General features: G+C 47.6%; 1 pseudogene; it reads left to right on the top strand.

Moving 5' to 3' along the window:
- LOC121568467 lies at positions 1 to 23,659 on the top strand (annotated as a pseudogene).
- The last annotated feature ends 323 nt before the right edge of the window (positions 23,660 to 23,982 follow it).

Below are 23,982 nucleotides of genomic sequence, written 5' to 3'. Positions count from 1 at the left end.
ATGTGCACAGGTAAGATCAGGGATATTGCCTCTGCGTATTGAAACAGGTCGGTATTGTGGTGAAATTGAAGAGGGAAGACTATGTAACAATTGTGACCTGGAAGAAATAGAGAATGAAACTCATTTTATCCTCTACTGCCCTTTCTACCACGATATACGCTTGCTCTTATTCCAGAAAGCACACCAGATATACCCTGGCATTATGTGGCTGAGTGATGAGGAGAAACTGAAACGTTTTATTTTTTGTCAATTGTGTATTTCCGTTTGCGGAATGTTTAGATAAAGCCTGGAATAAAGAAAAAGGGCTACCTATAATTACATTGTAAAAATATGTAGCTTCTTTGTGGTAAATGGCACGTGTGTATATAGGTTGTGTATAGGCTTGTCTCCCACATGAATCTTCTCTTTGTGCCAGACCGGGTTGAAATGCCTTCTGTTTAATGTTTCTGTATGTATTAATCTGTTTAATGTTTCTGTATGTATTAATCTGTATATGTTTCTGTATGTATTAATCTGTTTATGTTATGTCTGTAAACTACCAGACAAGAGTTTGGACACACCTACTCATTCAATGGTTTTTCTTATTTTCACTATTTTTTTACATTGTAGAATAATAGTGAAGACATCAGAACTATGAAATAACACATATGGAATCTTGTAGTAACCAAAAAGAGATTAACAAATCAAATAGCCACCCTTTACCTTGATGACAGCTTTGCAAACTCTTGGCATGACACAAGTAATTTTTCCAACAATTGTTTACAGACAGATTATTTCACATATAATTCACTGTATCACAATTCCAGTGGGTCAGAAGTTTACATACACTGAGTTGACTGTGCCTTTAAACAGCTTGGGAAATTCCAGAAAATTATGTCATGGCTTTAGAAGCTTCTGATAGGCTAATTGACATCATTTGAGTCAATTGGAGGTGTACCTGTGGATGTATTTCAAGGCCTACCTTCAAACTCAGTGCGTCTTTGCTTGACATCATGGGAAAATGAAAAGAAATCAGCCAAGACCTCAGAAAAAAATGTGTTGACCTCCACAAGTCGGGTTCATCCTTGGGAGCAATGTCCAAACGCCTGAAGGTACCACAGTCATCTGTACAAACAATAGTACGCAAGTATAAACACCATTGGACCACGCGGCCGTCATCCCGCTCAGGAAGGAGACGCGTTCTGTCTCCTATAGATGAACATACTGTCACGTTCGTTGAAGGACGGGTCAGACCAAGGCGCAGCGTGAAATGCATACACGTTTATTATAACACACGAACAAAACAACAAAACAACGTAACGTGAAGTCCTCAGGCTAAACACAATACAAGCCTCTACACGGAACAAGATCCCACAACTAATGGTGCAAACAGGCTACTTAAGTATGATCCCCAATCAGAGACAATGAGTGACAGCTGCCTCTGATTGGGAATCACACCCGGCCAAACAGAAACAGAACAACTAGAAATAAACATAGAATATACAACATAGATCTCCACACCCTGACTCAACATACAAGAGTCCCATAAGTCAGGGTGTGACAGTACCCCCCCCAAAGGTGCGGACTCCGACCGCACAAACCTGACATAACAGGGTAGGGTCCGGGTGTGACGACCACATTCTCTCAGCCTCCCTGTTGCGCCGCTGGTCAGGTCTGGACCTCGGCGCGCTGCTTCCCCTCTCCTTCCTCCCACGATGCACCAAGCCCTGTCTGGGCCCTGGTGTGGGAGACCCCGAACCTGGAGAGGGGCTGACGTCTGGGTCTGGACTGGAGCCGCTGACCGGAGCTGGACTGGGCACCGGTGGAGCGGACTGCTCTGGCTCCGGAGTGGAGCTGCAGACCAGAGCTGGACTGTGCACCGGTGGAGCGGACTGCTCTGGCTCCGGAGTGGAGCTGCTGACCAGAGTTGGACTGGACCCCGGTGGAGCGGAGTTCTCTGGCTCCGGAGTGGAGCTGCTGACCGGAGCTGGGCTAGACCCCGGTGGAACGGACTGCTCTGGCTGCGGGGAGCAGGCCCGGGCCGTACCGGACTGGGAACATGCACCACTGGTCTGGTGCGAGGAGCAGGAACGGGCCGGGCCGGACTGGCGACACGCACCACTGGCCTGGTGCGAGGAACAGGAACGGGCCGGGCCGGACTGGCGACACGCACCACCTGCTTGGTGCGGGGAGCAGGAACGGGCCGGGCCGGACTGGCGACATGCACCACTGGCCTGGTGCGAGGAACAGGAACGGGCCGGGCCGGACTGACAACACGCACCACTAGTCTGGTGCGAGGAGCAGGAACGGGCCGGGCCGGACTGGCGACACGCACCACTGGCCTGGTGCGAGGAATAGGAACGGGCCGGGACGGACTAGGAACACACACCACTAGTCTGGTGCGAGGAGCAGGAACGGGCCGGGCCGGACTGGCGACATGCACCACTGGCTTGGTGCCGGGAGCAGGCACGGGCCGTTCCGGACTGGGTACACGCACCACTGGTCTGGTGTGAGGAGCAGGAACGGGCCGGGCCATACTGGCAACACGCACCACTGGTCTGGTGCGAGGAACAGGAATGGGCCGGGCCGGACTATGAACACGCACCACTAGTCTGTTGTGAGGAGCAGGAACGGGCCGGGCCGGACTGGCGACATGCGCCACTGGCCTGGTGCGAGGAACAGGAACGGGCCGGGCCTGACTGGGAACACGCACCACTAGTCTGGTGCGAGGAGCAGGAACGGGCCGGGCTGGACTGGCGACATGCACCACTGGCTTGGTGCGGGGAGCAGGCACGGGCCGTACCGGACTGGGAACACGCACCACTGGCCTGGTGCGAGGAACAGGAACTGGGCAGGCCGGACTGGGAACACGCACCACTAGTCTGGTGCGAGGAGCAGGAACGGGCTGGGCCGGACTGGCGACATGCACCACTGGCTTGGTGCGGGGAGCAGGCACGGGCCGTACCGGACAGGGAACACGCACCACTGGTCTGGTGCGAGGAGCAGGAACGGGCCGGGCCAGACTGGCGACACGCACCACTGGCCTGGTGCGAGGAACAGGAACGGGCCGGGCCGGACTATGAACACGCACCACTAGTCTGGTGTGAGGAGCAGGAACGGGCCGGGCCGGACTGGCGACATACGCCACTGGCCTGGTGCGAGGAACAGGAACGGGCCGGGCCTGACTGGGAACACGCACCACTAGTCTGGTGCGAGGAGCAGGAATGGGCCGGGCCGGACTGGCGACATGCACCACTGGCTTGGTGCGGGGAGCAGGCACGGGCCGTACCGGACTGGGAACACGCACCACTGGCCTGGTGCGAGGAACAGGAACTGGGCAGGCCGGACTGGGAACACGCACCACTGGCTTGGTGCGGGGAGCAGGCACGGCCCGTACCGGATTGGGAACACTTACCACTGGCTTGGTGCGAGGAACAGGAATGGGCCGGGCTGGACTGGCGACACGCACCACTGGCTTGGTGCGGGGAGCAGGCACGGGCCGTACCGGACTGGGAACTGACGTTAGAGATCTCCGACTGTACCAGTCTTTCACTCTCCGCACCCAGTCCTCCTCCCGTGTGGACTCCTCCCTGGGCCACCACGAGTGCAGTGGTCGGGGCTCTTCTCCATCGATCCCCGACCACCATTTTAGTCACCCCAAAATGTTTTGTTGGGGCTGTCTCTCGAGCTTCCTCCTCGGCCGGCGCCTTCTGTGTTGCCATTGCTCCTCTCTAAACTGGGCCTTCACTGTCTCCTCCCAAGGACGGCGATCCATCCCAGCCTGAATCTCCTCCCATGTCCAGGATCCCTTTCCGTCCAGGATCTCCTCCCAAGTCCAGGATGTCTGCTCCTGGGCACGCTGCTTGGTCCATTTTTGGTGGGATCTTCTGTCACGTTCGTTGAAGGACGGGTCAGACCAAGGCGCAGCGTGAAATGCATACATGTTTATTATAACGATAAACACACGAACAAAACAACAAAACAACGTAACGTGAAGTCCTCAGGCTAAACACAATACAAGCCTATACACGGAACAAGATCCCACCACTAATGATCACAAACAGGCTACTTAAGTATGATCCCCAATCAGAGACAACGAGCGACAGCTGCCTCTGATTGGGAATCACACCCGGCCAAACAGAAACAGAACAACTAGAAATAAACATAGAATATACAACATAGATCTCCACACCCTGACTCAACATACCAGAGTCCCATAAGTCAGGGTGTGACACATACTTTGGTGCGAAAACTGCAAATCAATCCCAGAACAACAACAAACGACCTTGTGAAGATGCTGGACAAAACAGGTACAAAAGTCTCTATATCCACAGCAAAACGAGTCCTATATCGACATAACCTGAAAGGCCGCTCAGCAAGGAAGAAGCCACTGCTCCAAAACCGCCATAAAAAAGCCAGACTACGGTTTGCAACTGCACATGGGGACAAAGATCTTACTTTTTGGAGAAATGTCCTCTGGTCTGATGAAACAAAAAGTAGAACTGTTTGGCCATAATGACCATCGTTATGTTTGGAGGAAAAAGGGGGACGCTTGTAGCCTGTTTACCCTCTCACATAAAGCTAAATAAAACAATGCATAAAAGTGTTGTAAAATATTACCATTGTGGCATTCTTGATGGCAAGATTATAAAAATATAAAACTCATTTTAGCGGTAGGACGGAGTCAGGTGCAGGACACAGAACTGAGTGATAGACAAACTTTACTTTAAAAACAACAAATCTAATTTCCACGCAGGGAAATAACATCTGTCACGGTCGTTGAAGGACGGGTCAGACCAAGGCGCAGCGTGAAATGCATTCATGTTTATTTATTAAAATAAACACACGAGCAAAAACAACAAAACAACGTAACGTGAAGTCCTCAGGCTAAACACAATACAAGCCTAAACACGGAACAAGATCCCACAACCATAGTAGGCAACTGGGCTACCTAAGTATGAACCCCAATCAGAGACAACGAGCGACAGCTGTCTCTGATTGGGAATCACACCCGTACAAAACATAGAATACCAATACCTAGATTCTACACATAGAAAACACAACATAGATACTAAACATGCACACCCTGACCAAACTAACCAGAGTTCTATAGGTCAGGGCGTGACAGTACCCCCCCCCCCCCCCCAAAGGTGCGGACTCTGGCTTCGGGCGTGACGTCTCCTCCCTTACTGACTCCGCGTTGCACCCCTGGACCGGTCTGGACCTCAACGCGGAGCTTCCCCTCTCAGTCCTCCCATGATGCACCGATCCCTGTCTGGACCCTGGTGTGGGAGTCTCCGAACCTAGAGAGGGGCTGACGTCTGGACCCGGAGTGGAGCCGCTGACCGGAGCTGGCTTGGGCACCGGTGGAGTGGACTGCTCTGACTACGGAGTCGAGCAACCGTCCGGAGCTGGATCAGGCACCGGTGGAGCGGACTGCTCTGGCTCCGGAGTGGAACAGTTTGCCGGCGCTGGACTGGGCACCGGTGGAGCGGACTGCTCTGGCTCCGGAGTGGAGCTGCTGACCGGAGCTGGACTGGGCACCGGTGGAGCGGACTACTCTGGCTCCGGAGTGGAGCAACCGACCGGAGCTGGATCAGGCACCGGTGAAGCGGACTGCTCTGGCTCCTGAGTGGAGCAGCTGACCGGTGCTGGAAAGGCACCGGTGGAACGGGCACGGGCCGTGCCGGACTGGACACACGCACCACTGGTCTGGTGCGAGGAGCAGGCACGGGCCGGACCAGACTAAGAACACGCACCACTGGCTTGGTGAGAGGAGCAGGAACGGGCTGGGCCGGACTGGTGACACGCACCACTGGCTTGGTGCGGGGAGCAGGCACGGGCCGTACCGGACTGGGAACATGCACCACTGGCTTGGTGCAAGGAACAGGAACGGGCCGGGCCGGACTGGGAACACGCACCACTGGTCTGGTGTGAGGAACAGGAACGGGCCGGGCCGGACTGGGGACACACACCACTGGCTTGGTGCGGGGAGCAGGTACGGGACGTACCGGGCTGGTGACACGCACCACTGGTTTGGTGCGAGGAGCAGGAACGGGTCATACTGGACTGGGAACCGGCGCTGGAGGTCTACGACTATACCTGTCCTTTACTCTCCGCGCCCAATCCTCCTCCAGTGAAGACTCCTCCGGGAGCCCCCACGAGTTAGGGAACAGAAACTCATCGTCGTCGTCATCCTCCGACTCCTCGGTATAAAACTGTGCCCACTCTTGTTCCCATGGTCGTAGGGACTCAACCTGGAAACCCACCGGGTGCAGTGGTCGGGGCTCTTCTCTCTCGCTCCCCGACCACCCCTTTAGCCCCCCCAAAAAAAATTATTGGGGCTGCCTCTCGGGCTTCCTCCTCGGCCGGCGCCTTCTGTGTTTCCGTTGCTCCTCTCTAACCCGGGCCTCCACTGTCGCCTCCCAAGGACGGCAATCCATCCCATCCTGAATTTCCTCCCATTTCCAAGATCCCTTTCCGTCCAGGATCTCCTCCAATGTCCAGGATGTCTGCTCCTGGGCACGCTGCTTGGTCCATTTTTGGTGGGATCTTCTGTCACGGTCGTTGAAGGACGGGTCAGACCAAGGCGCAGCGTGAAATGCATACATGTTTATTTATTAAAATAAACACACGAGCAAAAACAACAAAACAACGTAACGTGAAGTCCTCAGGCTAAACACAATACAAGCCTAAACACGGAACAAGATCCCACAACCATAGTAGGCAACTGGGCTACCTAAGTATGATCCCCAATCAGAGACAACGAGCGACAGCTGTCTCTGATTGGGAATCACACCCGGACAAAACATAGAAAACCAATACCTAGATTCTACACATAGAAAACATAACATAGATACTAAACATGCACGCCCTGACCTAACTAACTAGAGTTCTATAGGTCAGGGCGTGACAACATCAGCTCACAGCAGTATAAACACCAAACAAAGAACAATCACGCACAACAACGTGAGGGAACCAGAGGGTTAAATAGGGAAACAAATTAATGTGATGGGAACCAGGTGTGTACAATACAGACAAAACAATTGGAAAACAGAAACGTAGATCGGTGGCAGCTAGAAAGCCGGTGACGACGACCGCCGAACGCCGACCGCCCAAGGAGAGGCACTAACTTCGGCGGAAGTCGTGACAGAAGCCTGGACCTCCTCCTCGGTGTTTCACACCCCCCGTCTCATGCCCTACCTGGGGGGGTACCCTGGGTATCACTATCCGTCGTGGAGAGATACCGGCCTAAGGGACTACCTGCTTAGCATCCGCCCCGACGACCAACCTGCCAATAACCCCGGAAACAGCAATGTTAGGTAGGATTTTTTACCCCATTCTAACGATTTATTTCACTCCTTCATTACTTTATACATTATGTTTATCTACTATCATTTAAAAGTTTTTTTTTTTTTTCTTTTTAAATACCTACATTGCCTATTATAAATACCCCCAAAAAATGTTATTCCTCTATAACACTTCCTTCTCTGTTCTGGTAAGGTGAGACAGCTCTGGGAGGCTGTGTTTGGGTGCAGGTTCGGTGCAGGTTGGGTGGAGGCTGCGGGTGGTGTGCGTACAGGACAGGAGGACTTGAGGGATGTGGAGACCAACTATGGGCACGTGTCTGAGCTCAGACCAGAGTATAATGTGGCCGTGTCACTCTGACCCATGTCCTGCATGACGTACTGCAGTGTGTGCCAAGGAGAGGACCTTTCAGTGGGCACCGCTGTGCCAGCCTACAGAGACTGGAGCTCTGGCAGGTGGCTTACATTCACACACACATACAGTGAGGAAAAAAAAGTATTTGATCCCCTGCTGATTTTGTACGTTTGCCCACTGACAAAGACATGATCAGTCTATAAATTTAATGGTAGGTATCTTTGAACAGTGAGAGACAGAATAACAAACAAAAAATCCAGAAAAACGTATGACAGAAATGTTATAAATTGATTTGCATTTTAATGAGGGAAATAAGTAGTGACCCGTCTGCAAAACATGACTTAGTACTTGGTGGCAAAACCCTTGTTGGCAATCACAGAGGTCAGACGTTTCTTGTAGTTGGCCACCAGGTTTGCACACATCTCAGGAGGGATTTTGTCCCACTCCTCTGTGCACATCTTCTCCAAGTCATTAAGATTTCGAGCCTGACGTTTGGCAACTCAAACCTTCAGCCCCCTCCACAGATTTTCTAAGGGATTAAGGTCTGGAGACTGTCTAGGCCACTCCAGGACCTTAATGTGCTTCTTCTTGAGCCACTCCTTTGTTGCCTTGGCCGTGTGTTTTGGGTCATTGTCATGCTGGAATACCCATCCACGACCCATTTTCAATGCCCTGGCTGAGGGAAGGAGGTTCTCACTCAAGATTTGAACGTACATGGCCCCGTCCATCGTCCCTTTGATGCGGTGAAGTTGTCCTGTCCCCTTAGCAGAAAAACACCCCCAAAGCATAATGTTTCCACCTCCATGTTTGACGGTGGGGATGGTGTTCTTGGGGTCATAGGCAGCATTCCTCCTCCTCCAAACACGGCGAGTTGAGTTGATGCCAAAGAGGTCCATTTTGGTCTCATCTGACCACAACACTTTCATCCAGTTCTCCTCTAAATCATTCAGATGTTCATTGGCAAACTTCAGACGGGCCTGTATATGTGCTTTCTTGAGCAGGGGGACCTTGCGGGCGCTGCAGGATTTCAGTCCTTCACGGCGTAGTGTGTTACCAATGGTTTTCTTGGTGACTATGGTCCCAGCTGCCTTGAGATCATTGACAAAATCCTCCCGTGTAGTTCTGGGCTGATTCCTCACCGTTCTCATGATCATTGCAACTCCACGAGGTGAGATCTTGCATGAAGCCCCAGGCCGAGGGAGATTGACAGTTATTTTGTGTTTCTTCCATTTGCGAATAATCGCACCAACTGTTGTCACCTTCTCACCAAGGTGCTTGGTGATGGTCTTGTAGCCCATTCCAGCCTTGTGTAGGTCTACAATCTTGTCCCTGACATCCATGGAGAGCTCTTTGGTCTTGGCCATGGTGGAGAGTTTGGAATCTGATTGATTGATTGCTTCTGTGGACAGGTGTCTTTTATACAGGTAACAAACTGAGATTAGGAGCACTCCCTTTAAGAGTGTGCTCCTAATCTCAACTCGTTACCTGTATAAAAGACACCTGGGAGCCAGAAATCTTTCTGATTGAGAGGGGGTCAAATACTTATTTCCCTCATTAAAATGCAAATCAATTTATAACATTTTTGACATGCGTATTTCTGGATTTTTGTTTTGTTATTCTGTCTCTCACTGTTCAAATAAACCTACCATTAAAATTTAAATTATAGACTGATAATTTCTTTGTCAGTGGGCAAACGTACAAAATCAGCAGGGGATCAAATACTTTTTTCCCTCACTGTAGGCACACAGGTCCAGACGGAAACTTTGCCAACTGTTTACTTCTGTTTACTGTTTTCTTTGTCAAGGTCCGCTGACTACATACTGTATTTATCTACATCCTCTCCCTCCTTCCCTCTCTTCCCTCCTTCCCTCCATCCCCCTCCTCTGGTCAGCTGGTCCATTACCTGGAGAGGGTTAACTTCACCACGGGGTGGGAGCGTGCAGTTGGAGAATCTGGGTGTGGTCGACGAATCAGCCCCCGCAGGAACAGAGCTCAAACTGGACGAGGATAAAAGTTGAGTCACAAAAGGTCATTTGAAAAGTGATATAGCATATTTCACTACTGAAAAAGCAACATTGTAAACCATTGGTCCGTTCCAAGGAACTGTGAGATTGTAGAATACACATTCAATTGTATGTTACCTCTCGGTATATAGTTGACGAGCTATATGTCCGAAGTAGCCTCTCATTGAATATCTGCAACTCAAGGTAGCACAAATTTAGGAAGGAAAATAAAGGAAAAGAAGCGACGGAAGCATGCTTTAGGGTAGTTTTCATGTGTGTGTGAGAGAAAGAGAGTGTGTGTGTGTGAGAGAAAGAGAGTGTGTGTGTGCGCAATGAAAGATGTCTCTGCTGTGTTTCAGCTGTGTGGATTGTGCAGAGAGTTATATGCTCGACTCATGCTTTGATAAGATTTTATGTTAGATATATATACATACAGTGGGGAAAAAAAGTATTTAGTCAGCCACCAATTGTGCAAGTTCTCCCACTTAAAAAGATGAGAGAGGCCTGTAATTTCCATCATAGGTACATGTCAACTATGACAGACAAAATGAGGAAAAAAAATCCAGAAAATCACATTGTAGGATTTTTAATGAATTTATTTGCAAATTATGGTGGAAAATAAGTATTTGGTCAATAACAAAAGTTTCTCAATACTTCGTTATATACCCTTTGTTGGCAATGACACAGGTCAAACGTTTTCTGTAAGTCTTCACAAGGTTTTCACACACTGTTGCTGGTATTTTGGCCCATTCCTCCATGCAGATCTCCTCTAGAGCAGTGATGTTTTGGGGCTGTCGCTGGGCAACACGGACTTTCAACTCCCCTCCAAAGATTTTCTATGGGGGTTGAGATCTGGAGACTAGCTAGGCCACTCCAGGACCTTGAAATGCTTCTTACGAAGCCACTCCTTCGTTGCCCGGGCGGTGTGTTTGGGATCATTGTCATACTGAAAGACACAGCCACATTTCATCTTCAATGCCCTTGCTGATGGAAGGAGGTTTTCACTCAAAATCTCACGATACATGGCCCCATTCATTATTTCCTTTACACGGATCAGTCGTCCTGGTCCCTTTGCAGAAAAACAGCCCCAAAGCATGATGTTTCCACCCCCATGCTTCACAGTAGGTATGGTGTTCTTTGGATGCAACTCAGCATTCTTTGTCCTCCAAACACGACGAGTTGAGTTTTTACCAAAAAGTTATATTTTGGTTTCATCTGACCATATGACATTCTCCCAATCCTCTTCTGGATCATCCAAATGCACTCTAGTAAACTTCAGATGGGCCTGGACATGTACTGGCTTAAGCAGGGGGACACGTCTTGCACTGCAGGATTTCAGTCCCTGGCGGCGTAGTGTGTTACTGATGGTAGGGTTTGTTACTTTGGTCCCAGCTCTCTGCAGGTCATTCACTAGGTCCCCCCGTGTGGTTCTGGGATTTTTGCTCACCGTTCTTGTGATCATTTTGACCCCACAGGGTGAGATCTTGCGTGGAGCCCCAGATCGAGGGAGATTATCAGTGGTCTTGTATGTCTTCCATTTCCTAATAATTGCTCCCACAGTTGATTTCTTCAAACCAAGCTGCTTACCTATTGCAGATTCAGTCTTCCCAGCCTGGTGCAGGTCTACAATTTTGTTTCTGGTGTCCTTTGACAGCTCTTTGGTCTTGGCCATAGTGGAGTTTGGAGTGTGACTGTTTGAGGTTGTGGACAGGTGTCTTTTATACTAATAACAAGTTCAAACAGGTGCCATTAATAGAGGTAACGAGTGGAGGACAGAGGAGCCTCTTAAAGAAGAAGTTACAGGTCTGTGAGAGCCAGAAATCTTGCTTGTTTGTAGGTGACCAAATACTTATTTTCCACCATAATTAGCAAATAAATTCATTAAAAATCCTACAATGTGATTTTCTGGAGAGAAAAAAATCTCAATTTGTCTGTCATAGTTGACGTGTACCTATGATGAAAATTACAGGCCTCTCTCATCTTTTTAAGTGGGAGAACTTGCACAATTGGTGGCTGACTAAATACTTTTTTCCCCCACTGTATATATGGTTTGGTTGAGAACAGGGGTTTTAGTTTTTTGTAAGGAAATCTGTTAATTACGGTTAAAACCTTATGAGTCTCCATTTGAGAGAATGTTTTCAAATTTGTTAAAATCTATGAGCCCCCGGGAGGACGTTATGATTGTATAGAGAGGATTTGTAATGGATAAGAAAATAAGTATAAATCTGCAGGGTGAAGAAAGAGGAGAGAGAAAATAGACTAAAGTAAAGTTAAGTAACTTCGAAGTAGGATTTGTGTTCTATGTTTTGTGTTGGTTTGTGCGTTTTGTTCAGTGTTACTGTTGTCTGTGTGGTAAATGTGGTTTGTTGGAAAGAACCGAGAGACAGCTGGTCTGTCTGCTGTTTGACTCAGAGAAAAATTGCTTGCGGGAGTGCTCATCTCACTCTGAAGATACACTCATAAATGAACTGCGCATGTGTGGAATTTTAGGAGTTTACAGTTACACAGAACAAATATTCCACTCCCCTGCCTGCACTGAGCTGCTGTGACACGCAGACTTATAGCTGAAACAAGAAAGGGGGAGACTTGAGTACACACGAATAAAGTATTTGGTTTGTTAAGTGGTTGTTGCTTGACTAAGAAAACATATATGATGATTACTCAGACGGAGAGAGAGGAGGTGCTGACCAGTGCGTCACGCGACAGCGTGTGCTGTCCCGGATCCAGTCCAATTATGGCCAGTACTGTTCTATCCACAAACTTACTTTCCCTTACAGGATATTATAGATGAAGGGCATTTATCTGTTTGTGTATGCCTAACATATTTCATGTTGTGACCATTTAACAGGGACTTGGCAACAGACTGATCAATTGATGTAATTGAGAATTGCACATTGAAGTTTTCTTTGTGCATGTGTTGTTTTGATTAGAGTTGTGTTGGAAATCCAGCACTGAGATTATTCTGTAAAATTAAGGTGATTGGGTGCTTATTAAGCAATTGGTTTGTGGGTGCTGTAGTGTTGCTGGATTACAAGTCTTTCTTTTTTGATTGCTCTGAAGTTGACCAGTTTCCTTTACTTTTCTTTAGATTGCCACTAATCAATAATTTGGTAGAGCAATAGGAGGGAAAGATAAGCTACAGCTTAAAGTATTTTTTGGTTTACAAATTAATTAGTTTAAAATAATAATAATAATAATAATAATAATAATAATAATAAAATAATTCACAATAAAGGATTATAAAAGAGTTGTTACAATGCGGAAAAAGGACATCAAAACTATGAAAGTAATTACTCCTGTTGATGTAGTGCAAAAGAGTAATCCTCTAGTTAATGGTATTGCAAGGTTATCTGGAAAATGGCATAAACGTTGGCCTGACATTGAACAACCATGGCCAGTGGAAGGGACTCTTAACCCAGACGTAATTAAAATAATGCAAGTGCTTGTGTCCACGTATAAGGCAGATCAAAAGAAGAGAAAAAAAGGGGAACAACGTAAAGAAAAGAGACAAAGAGAGCTGGGTGTTCTTAAGCTGTTTGAAAATGAGGGAGAAAAACTGATAAAAGACACAAAAGATAAAAGAGACAGAGGTATAGAGAAAATGGCAAAAGAGGCGAAGGTAACAGAAAAACGAATGGCAGAAGTCAATACACCTTTCTCACATACGGATTCAGCAAAAAGACCCCCACCTTACGAGGAAGAATGTCACGCTCTGGTTCCGGGACGTTGTGAATGAACCAGGGTGTGTTTGTTTTGTTGGGTATTTGTTGTGGGGTTGGTTGTAAGGGTGTATTCGGTTGGTTGTGTGTTAATTGTGGTGTCGTGTGACTCCCAATCGGAGGTAACGAGTGTCAGCTGTCGGCTCGTTATCTCTGATTGGGAGCCATATTTATTCTGTCTGTGTTCTCATGTGGGTTGTGGGTTTTTGTTCCAAGTTTAGTCTTTGTTACTATTGGACTTCACTTTCGTCTTTTGTTTTGTATTGACGTGCTTTTCTAATTAAAAGTCATCATGTTCACTCGCAACGCTGCGCCTTGGTCCGCTTATTTAGACGATCGTGACAGAAAAACCCACCACAAGAGGACCAAGCAGCGTAACAAGCGACAACAGGACCTGCCTACACAGGATTTATGGACGCCTCCAAAGGATTCATGGACATGGGAGGAGATACGGGCTGGAAAGGGTCCTTGGGCACAACCGGAGGAATATCACCGCCCTCGTGAAGAGCTGGAGGCAGCTAAAGCAGAGAGGAGGTGGTATGAGGAGGCAGCACGGAGGCGAGGCTGGAAGCCCGAGAGTACTACCCAAAAATTTCTTGGGGGGGGGCTAAAAGGGAGTGTGGCGAAGTCAGGTAGGAGACCTGCGCCTACTCCCTGGACTGACCGTGGAGAGCGAGAGTACGGGCAGACACCGTGTTACGCAGTAGAGCGCATGGTGTCTCCTGTACGCAGGCATAGCCCGGTAAGGTACATTCCAGCTCCACGTATCGGCCGGGCTAGGTTGAGCATTGAGCCGGAGGTCATGAAGCCGGTCCTACGCATCAAGCCACCAGTGCGTCTCCTCGGGCCGGCTTACATGGCACCTGCCTTACGCATGGTGTCCCCGGTTCGCCCACATAGCCCGGTGCGGGTTATTCCTCCTTCCCGTACTGGTCGGGCAACGGGGAGTATACAACCAGGTAAGGTTGGGCAGGCTCAGTGCTCAAGGGAGCCAGTACGCCTGCACGGTCCGGTATTTCCGGCGCCACCTCCCCGCTCCAGCCCAGTACCACCAGTGCCTACACCACGCACCAAGCCTCCTGTGTGTCCCCAGAGTCCTGTGCGTCCTGTTGCTGCTTCCCGCACTAGCCCTGCGATGCGTGTCCTCAGGCCGGTACCTCCAGTTCCGGCACCACGCATCAGGCCTACGGTGCGTCCCCCAGGGCCAAGCATGCCCTGTTGCTGCTTCCCGCACTAGCCCTGAGATGCGTGTCCTCAGCCCGGTACCTCCTGTTCCGGCACCACGCACCAGGCCTACGATGCGCCTCAGACGGCCAGAGTCTGCCGTCTGCCCAACGGGGCCTGAACTGTCCGTCTGCCCAACGCCGTCTGAACTGCCCGTCTGCCCAACGGCGCCTGAACTGCCCGTCTGCCCAACGCCGTCTGAACTGTCCGTCTGCCAAGCGCCGCAGGAACTGCCCGTCTGTACCGAGCCTGCAAAGCCGCCCGTCTGCCATGAGCCTTCAGAGCCGTCCGCCAGACCGGGAGCCGCTAGAGCTCTCCGCCAGACAGGAGCAGCCAGAGCCTTCCGCCAGACAGGATCAGCCAGAGCCTTCCGCCAGACAGGAGCAGCCAGAGCCTTCCGCCAGACAGGATCAGCCAGAGCCTTCCGCCAGACAGGATCAGCCAGAGCCTTCCGCCAGACAGGATCAGCCAGAGCCTTCCGCCAGACAGGATCAGCCAGAGCCTTCCGCCAGACAGGATCAGCCAGAGCCTTCTGCCAGACAGGATCAGCCAGAGCCTTCCGCCAGCCAGGATCCGCCAGAGCCGTCCAGCCAGGATCCGCCTGAGCCAGCCAGCCAGGATCTGCCCCTCAGTCCGGTGCTGCCCCTTAGTCAGGTACTGTCCCTTAGCCCGGTGCTGCCCCTTAGTCCGGTGCTGCCCCTTAGTCAGGTGCTGCCCGTAGCCCGGTGCTGCCCCTTAGTCCGGTGCTGCCACTTAGTCCGGTGCTGCCCCTTAGTCAGGTGCTGTCCCTTAGTCCGGTGCTGCCTATTAAGCAGTTTGTGACTGTGGTGGGGTGGGGATCACGACCGGGGCCAGAGCCGCCACCGTGGACAGACGCCCACCCAGACCCTCCCCTAGTCTTTATGTTGGTGCGTCCGGGGTTCGCACCTTTAGGGGGGGGTACTGTCACGCTCTGGTTCCGGGACGTTGTGAATGAACCAGGGTGTGTTTGTTTTGTTGGGTATTTGTTGTGGGGTTGGTTGTAAGGGTGTATTCGGTTGGTTGTGTGTTAATTGTGGTGTCGTGTGACTCCCAATCGGAGGTAACGAGTGTCAGCTGTCGGCTCGTTATCTCTGATTGGGAGCCATATTTATTCTGTCTGTGTTCTCATGTGGGTTGTGGGTTTTTGTTCCAAGTTTAGTCTTTGTTACTATTGGACTTCACTTTCGTCTTTTGTTTTGTATTGACGTGCTTTTCTAATTAAAAGTCATCATGTTCACTCGCAACGCTGCGCCTTGGTCCGCTTATTTAGACGATCGTGACAAAGAAGTAGAGTTTAAGGACGTCTATCCTCAGCATCCAGTGATCATTCAGGAGGGTGATTATTGCATCAGAGATGAAGATGAACGAATAATAGAGAGAGGACAAGCAGAAATGACCATAAAGATGAATCCAAACTCCAAAAATAAGAAGAAAATGACATGTCTGGAAACTAAGGGTAGAGTGAGGTTCAGGAGGATGGAATTTGAAGATGTGAATGATGATGATCAGAGTGATTTAGAAGAGATCATGGGTGGATATGACCCTGTGATCAGACGGCGGTTGGCCAGAGCGGAAAGAAGGGGTGATGGAAGTTGGAAGAAGAAGGATACAAGAGATTCGACCTCTGATGAAAGTGAAGATGGAGACAGCGATGAAGATTTGGAGATTAAAGGTGCTTTATGTTCAAGAGGATTTTATCCTACAATGACTAGCACAGAAGAAATAGAAAGAGATATGGATCGATGCATGGCATGCTTGGATAAGGCGAATAATTTAGAAGAAGTAAGAGAATTGGAAGAACAACTCAAGAAGCTGAAGATACAGAAGGAAAAACTGCTGAAAAAAGGATCCCAAAAATTGGAGAGGAGGTTTACAAGAAAAGGGAGCACAAGTAAGAAGATGATGCCAGTGATAATCCGAGGACATAACCTGGAGTATAAGCCTTTGCAGAATACCGATATGTCAGACATACATGAGAAGCTGCCTACTCTTCAAGATGGAGCATATCCTTGGATTTCAAAGTTGTAAGAAATTACGGTGGGAACACAGTCTGCCATAGGAGACATTAAAATACTTTTGGCTAATTGCCTTGGGATTCCAGGTATGGAAGACATTTTTCAGAGAGCTAGACTTAATCGATATATGGGGACTGCGGTGAATGATCCTGAGTTGTTAGCTGCAAGTAGAAATCGGCTGTGGAGAGCACTGAAAGATACGTTTCCAACAAATGTGCATCCTGACAACATTCTGATTGACCAACTAGGACAACAAGAAAATCCGAGAGCCTATGTGTCAAGAGCTCATCAAGTGGTCCAACCACAATTGTCCCAGCCACCACTAGTGGGACCAGTTGTTTCATATCCACAGCCAGTTTCCGGACAGACACAGAATTGGAGAGGAAGAGGACGAGAAGGTTTAGGAAGAGGAAGAGGAGGAGGAGGAAGATTTAATCCATACTTCCAGCAATCTTCAGAAGTGTGTTATAATTGTGGACAGGTTGGTCACTTTGCCTGTGAGTGTAATGGGCCAGGAGGAAACAGCAGAGGAAATTTCAGAGGAAGATACAGGGGCCAGTCAAGATCATTTGGAGGACCGGTGAACCCTTATAGAGGCCCAGAGCCAGGATGCTAGAGGTGCCCAGAAGATCCGAAAGGGGGGTGTCAGCTGGTAGCATCAGGACCGGAAAAGGATCCAACAATTGAGGTGAAAGTAAATAACCGACCATTTGAAGTGATGGCGGATAGCGGAGCTGCTTTCACCTGTGTTCGGCCTGAAAATGCTACACATCTCCCTATGTCCAATCAACTGATTCGGACAATCGGGTTTGAGGGAGTGAAACAGCTGATTCCTTTTACGGAACCAATTGAGCTCTGCTATAAAAATCAGAAAACTACAATACCAATACTGGTATCGGAACATACACCTATTGCATTGTTGGGAAGAGATGCATTGTGTAGATTGAATTGTACAATAAAATGTACGCCAGACGGCTGTCTGGTAGAAATGCCAAAAGAAACGGTTTACCAATTGTTGATGACGACAGAGATTGACTCTTCTTCAGTATTTTGGATTGGAAATCTCAGTGCAGATTTTTTGAAGCCGGCTAAGATATGGGAGAAATTCATGTGGCAAACATGCCAGATGCGAGGCTTCAGGAATATCCATTTCATTGTACGCTCAAGTATTTCAAGAATGCTGCCCAATCGAACTCAGAGGAATGGTTGAGTCATCAACCAAAGAAAGTTCAACTCAGCTCATGTTACATAATTTTAGGAACACAAGGAGCAGCTATGAAGATAAACACAGACGATTATCTAGATAAAGAATTTGAGATTGAGAAGAGTGTGCCACATGTGACCTTGTTGGTTTCTGAAGACTATGAGCAGAAGCATATCGGAGAAATGATGACAGAAGCAGAGAAAGCTGTTTTTGTACCGATGAAAGAGAATTTTGACATCAGCCCAACCGGTGAAAGTTGAACTTTGCCAGGAGCCAGACCTCCTTGGAAGAATCAGTATCCATTGAAAGATGAAGCAATCCATGCGATCGAACCACAAATTGAAGGACTTTCGAAAGCAGGTGTTTTGAAGACAATAAAAAATCCTCAGAGTAACACGCCTTTGTTGCCTGTGAAAAAACCCCATGAGACTTATCGTGTGGTTCATGATTTGAGAGCGGTGAATGAGGTAGTGACTGATTTTCCAGCAGAAGTGCCAGCCCCGCAAACCTTGTTAGCCCAAATTCCTCCTGATGCGACACATTTCACGGTGTTAGAATTATGTGGTGCATTTTTTAGTGTTCCACTTAGTGTAGAAAGTCAGGGTTTATTTGGGTTCACATATAATGGACAGTTCTATGAGTACAGGAGATTGCCACAGGGGTTCAAGCATAGCCCTCACATTTTCAATAAAGTACTGAAGGACGATTTGGTAGGGATATATCAGATATTGCAAAGCACTGTCATTCAGTATGTGGATGGTATAATTATCTGTTCACAGAATAAGGAAACATGTCATAAAGACTCAATAAAATTGCTACAGGAATTGGCAGAAAAGGGGCATAAGGTTTCACAGAAAAAGTTGCAATATTGCCAGGAGAAGGTCGTTTATTTGGGTCAGAAAATAATGCATGGACACAGAAGCATTTCTGACAGTCAATTGGAAGCTATTCGTAAGGCTCAGAAGCCTAGAACTGTCAGAGAGATGATGACGTTTCTTGGTATTGCTGGTTATTCTTCAGCCTGGGTTGAGGGCTATGCTAGTTTGACGGGGCCTTTGAGAGCTATGGTTAAAGATACTGGGAATGGTCAACTCTATAGCAAACTTTCCTGGACACAGGAAGGCCTTGTAGCATTTGAAACGATCAAACAGAGGTTACAAGAGGCACCAGCACTCACACTACCAGACTACTCTAAGAATGTCTTGCTATATGTGTCTACTTCTACTGGAGGTAAATATGCATGTGCAGTTCTTTGTCAGCCAACAGGTACAGGGACGAATCCTCAACCTATTTCCTACTACTCTACTGCCTATTCAGAAGTAGAACTAGGGCTACCACTGTGCTACAGAGCAATGGTGGGAGTATATTTAATGTATGACAAAGCATCATCTGTTACGATGGGTTACCCAGTAACAATTCTTACCCATCATAGTCTCAGAAATCTTCTGAACTATGGAAAATATACATTGACTATGCCTAGGCTCAGAGACTATCACAGGCTCTTAGAGCAGGAAGATGTCACCCTAGTGAAGTGTGATACGGTGAATCCAGCCGAGAATTTGCCAACTTCAGAGGATGGTGAGCCACATGATTGTGTTATAGAAGCAGGGAAATACTCGAGGCTTAGATCAGATTTGCAAGCCCTTCCATTACGTGAGGCAGACCTGGAGTATTGGACTGATGGGTCTTGTTATCTTGTGGGAGATACATTGTGTGCTGGCTATGCAGTAGTTAAAGCCCAAGGAACTGGATTTGTTGTTGAAAAGGCTGAAGTAATACCACAGCCTGCGTCCGCACAACTTGCTGAACTTGTGGGGCTAACAGAAGCGTGTTTGTTAGCAGAAGGAAAGCGAGTGACGATATATACTGATTCTGCATATGTACATAGTGTATGTCATTTGTTTGGAGCAGTGTGGAAAGGTCGAGGGTTTAAGAAAACGGATGGTTCTCCGACACAACATCATGCGCAAATAATGAAACTGTTGCATGCTATGATGAAGCCTAAAGAGATAGCGATAGCTAAGTGTGCAGCTCATAAAACAGATGTGTCAAAAGTCACACAAGGGAACAAAGCTGCTGATGAAGCTGCAAAAGCCGTCACAGGAGCGGACAAATTGGGCAAGGTTTTTCTGGTCACTCATGGAGTGGACTTGGAAGACAAAATTACGCTTAAGGATGTGATTTTGATGCAGGAAGCTGCTTCTACGATTGACAAACAGTTATGGCTAGACCGAGGTGCCGTCAAAGATGCTACGGGTCTTTGGAGAAACCATGAGGGGTTGATAGTAGGGCCTCTAGACCTATTAGGTCTGATGATTCAGGAAGCACATGGGTTAGCTCATGTTGCAAGGGGGGAGGTTAGGAGAAAAATCACAAAGGAGTATGGTTTTTGGGCACCATATTTGCTTGAACAGGTTGACTATGTCATAGGCAGGTGCACAATCTGTCTGAAAAATAATGTTTGCAGGGGTGTGACTGTTCTTCCTGGTCACATTCCAACACCGAGAGGTCCTATGCGTGAGTTGGTTATCGACTTTGTTGATATGATAAAACCAGTTGAAGGGAAAAGATACATGCTGGTGGTTGTGGATAGATTTTCACGATGGCCGGAGGCCTGTCCAACCAAGCGAAAAGACGCTCAGTCGGTTGCCAAGTTCTTGTGTAAGCAGGTGGAGATTTCCCGATCGAATATCCTCAGATAATGGGAAAGAATTTGTGGATAAATCAGTGAAATTGATTTTGCAAAAATTGGGAATTAAGCAACGTCTAGGAGCAGTTTATCACCCACAAAGTCAAGGGATTTGTGAAAAAATTAATGGTGTTTTGAAAAATCGCATTGACAAGATTTGCCAGCATACGGGTCTAAACTGGATAGCGGCGCTCCCTTTAGCATTAATGGTGTGTCGCTCAAGTGAGTTGCATGATCTACGTATGACACCCCATGAACTGGTCACAGGAAGAAGGATGCCTACGCCTTGTTTGCGAACAAGCGGAAAGGGTCCAAGTTTGGCTCTTTTGGAAGATGAAATGAGAGCGTATGTTACATATATGGCCAATTTTCATAAAAAGTTGTCCACATATGTTTCTGACAGGCAGAGAAAAGAAGAGGTGCAGGAGAAGCTCAATGAGCAAAAAAGGAGTACAGTGCAACCTGGGGACAAGGTGTTCGTGAAGGTATTTAGAAGGAAGTGGTATAACGAACGTCGTGAAGGACCATTTGAAGTTTTTCTTAGTACTGGAACGGCTGTCCAGGTTAAAGGGTCTCCAACGTGGTATCATTTGTCACATTGTGTTAAAGCGCCTAGAGAAGAGGTGCCACGCGCAGAGAGCCAAGATGTTGAAGGCTCAAGAGAGCAGGATGAAGATAGGGAAGAACAGACAGAAGGAGAGATGCATGACAATATCCAGAGTCAAAACCCAGAAGGAGAGATTGTCCATGCTGTGGACAACGTTGATGATTATGTGTACACTTCTGATGATGCCAGACACGACTCTGCAATGGATGGACAGGAAAGGAGATTTGGGGACATTGATTTTCAATACGTCCCAGAAACAACAGGGCATATTTCAGTGGAATGTGAAACCACAGAGATCACCAAGGGCAACTCTGTTACAGGAGAAGCTGGTGATACGGTTAGACAAAGTAGCCCCAGACCAGTTCTGAAAAAAGTCAGACCAAAACGTTACGAAAACTAGGGTTGAAGTAACTCTAGGAAAGTCTTTGTTATTGACTTTTGCGAAGGTTATGATATTGAGATGGGTTGGAGTTGTGATGCCTGGAGACAACACTCAGATGCCGTTGTTAACCGTGACTGATCTAGATGGAGATGAACAAGTGGTACTGGATGGAGTATTGATGGATAGATATCCATTTTGAATATCTGATTGTGCGATAATTTTCACATTTCTTTGCATATTGTTGTGATATTTACTGTTTTCTTATGAATCAAAGGGGGGAAATGGAATGTGATTCATTTTTATATATCATTTTTATATATCATTTTTATATATTATTTTGATATTGATGTTTTAATTTTCATGTGTTGCTTTGCAAAAGATACTGGTTGGTGTTTTCTTTTCTTCCAGAAGCATATGGGGAATGTGTAGAGTGGGATTCAAATACTCAAACATGGACAATATGAATGGACTGGAGGAAGTTGAACAAGGACGGTGTGGAAATGTTCAGATTCCATCATCGACGTTGCATTGAAAGTCGACACTGCTGAGGAGCTGCAGTGTAGTGGACTACATTCCAGTGTCTTCAATGATATATATATACATACATATTTGCATGTGTAATACATAATTTGTGTCATATTCTTTCTGTATTAATTTTTTGAAGAATGATGTTTTCTGTTGTTGGGTACATGTGGGGACCTCAGATGTTTTTAGTTTTTTTCTTTGACGCTTAGGGATATTGGGTCTAGGCAGGGACAGAGAGAATCCACGGGAGGGTCCGATGGGTCGACCAGCCTGAATGTGGACGGGTTTTTGATTGTATTTTGTTTTCTCAGGCTTTCATGTGTATTCGATTGCATCATAGCTTAAAATGCATTGATAAAGATTTATAAATTGATCTGGAGTAGGTGGTCGCCTGGGGCAGAGGGGCCGTGAGAGAATTTTACTGTCTTGATTGATTGATGGATATTTGGAAAGAAAGCTGCCAGACAGGTTTTTCGCTCTTACACTCCATAAAAATGTGTTCACACTCCATAAACTTGGTTTTATTGCTAAAAGTTACACAAGAAGCCTGATGTAATAACAATTGTTATTTGTCATAATCCTATTCTTTTTGTTTTCGAGACTTAATTAGTCTCGAAGGGGGGAAATATGTAGTATCTGAGGTTTTCATATTGTTGGTTAAATGAACTTTACTTTGCTGAAACATCTGGAAAGTGTTACTATAGGGGCCCCCTAAGACAGAGGACATGTGGCTATGTGGAGGCCAGGGATTGGTCTATTCAAAACACGCCATCTTATGTTACATAGGGCATAGGATATATATATACCATGTTTGAACAAAGGAAGGAGAGAGTGAACATATTTGAGATTGGGTTTGTTGCTCTCCAGATTCTGCAGAATCTGTACATTGATACTGAAATCTTTGATATAATAAACCTTTATAATCAAGTACAGTGTCAGCGGATTTCTTATCAACACATCATCACAGCATCGTTCGGACACCACAAGGCCAATAACTCTGAGCTGAGCTTCCTGCTTCTGCTGTCACTCAAACTCTACTTCCTGTGCTCGCTGTTCATTGGTCGGCCCCGGCTATGGACGTGTCAGCTGAGGCAAGCAGCGTTTGGTATCAACTTTGTTCTCTGTGTCTCCATGGTGATGCTGACTGTGTTTAGGACCTCTAAGCCCGGGGGCGAGACCAGCTTGGCAGCAGAGAAGAACATTCCTGGTTTTCACAGCCTGGCTGGTCTCAGCCTCTCCAACTCCACACAAAAACACACGCTACCATAATGATAAGATTGTATATGAGTTTGTGGTGGGGTCAGTAGCAGGGTTTGGAGCGTCGCTAGGCTACATCGGCCTACTGGCGATCCTCAGCTTCCTCTTGGCCTTCCTTGCCAGGAAACTCCCTGACACCTTCAACAAGGCCAAGCTCATAACCTTCAGCATGCTGATCTTCTGTGCTGTGTGGGTGACCTCCGTCCCTGCTTACGTCAGCTCTCCTGGGAAGTACACTGTAGCTGTGGAGATATTCACCATCTTAGCTTCCAGCTTTGGCCTCCTGGTGGCGCAAAGTGTTACATCATCCTGCTGAGGCCTGAGAGGAATACCAAGAAGGCTCTAATGGGCCAGGCCACAACCAAGACATAGGGAGAATCTTCATTTCATTTCCTTGATTCCTCTCTCCTCGCCTTCTTCTCAAAACCCATCGGATGAGAAGGTCAGTGGGCCGGGGCATCTGACCCTCTCATCCAATGGATTTTGCGAAGGAGAGTGAGGAGAGAGGACATTAAACTGAGATTCTCCCTTGAGCTTAATACCATACCAATAGTCTAGAGTGGATTCCTCTAGTTCCTCTCTCTACTGATCTGTAATATGAATCTTAGGTGGAAGTACTATTGCCTGCTAGGGATTTGCTTGTCACTCTTTCAACACAAATTTACATTTGAGTTATTTAGCAGATGCTCTTATCC

This window comes from Coregonus clupeaformis, chromosome 6 (genome assembly GCF_020615455.1).
Source record: "Coregonus clupeaformis isolate EN_2021a chromosome 6, ASM2061545v1, whole genome shotgun sequence".
Lineage (NCBI taxonomy): Eukaryota > Metazoa > Chordata > Actinopteri > Salmoniformes > Salmonidae > Coregonus > Coregonus clupeaformis.
The sequence above is the reverse complement of the archived record's forward strand: the minus strand, read 5'-3'. Positions and strand labels throughout refer to the sequence as shown.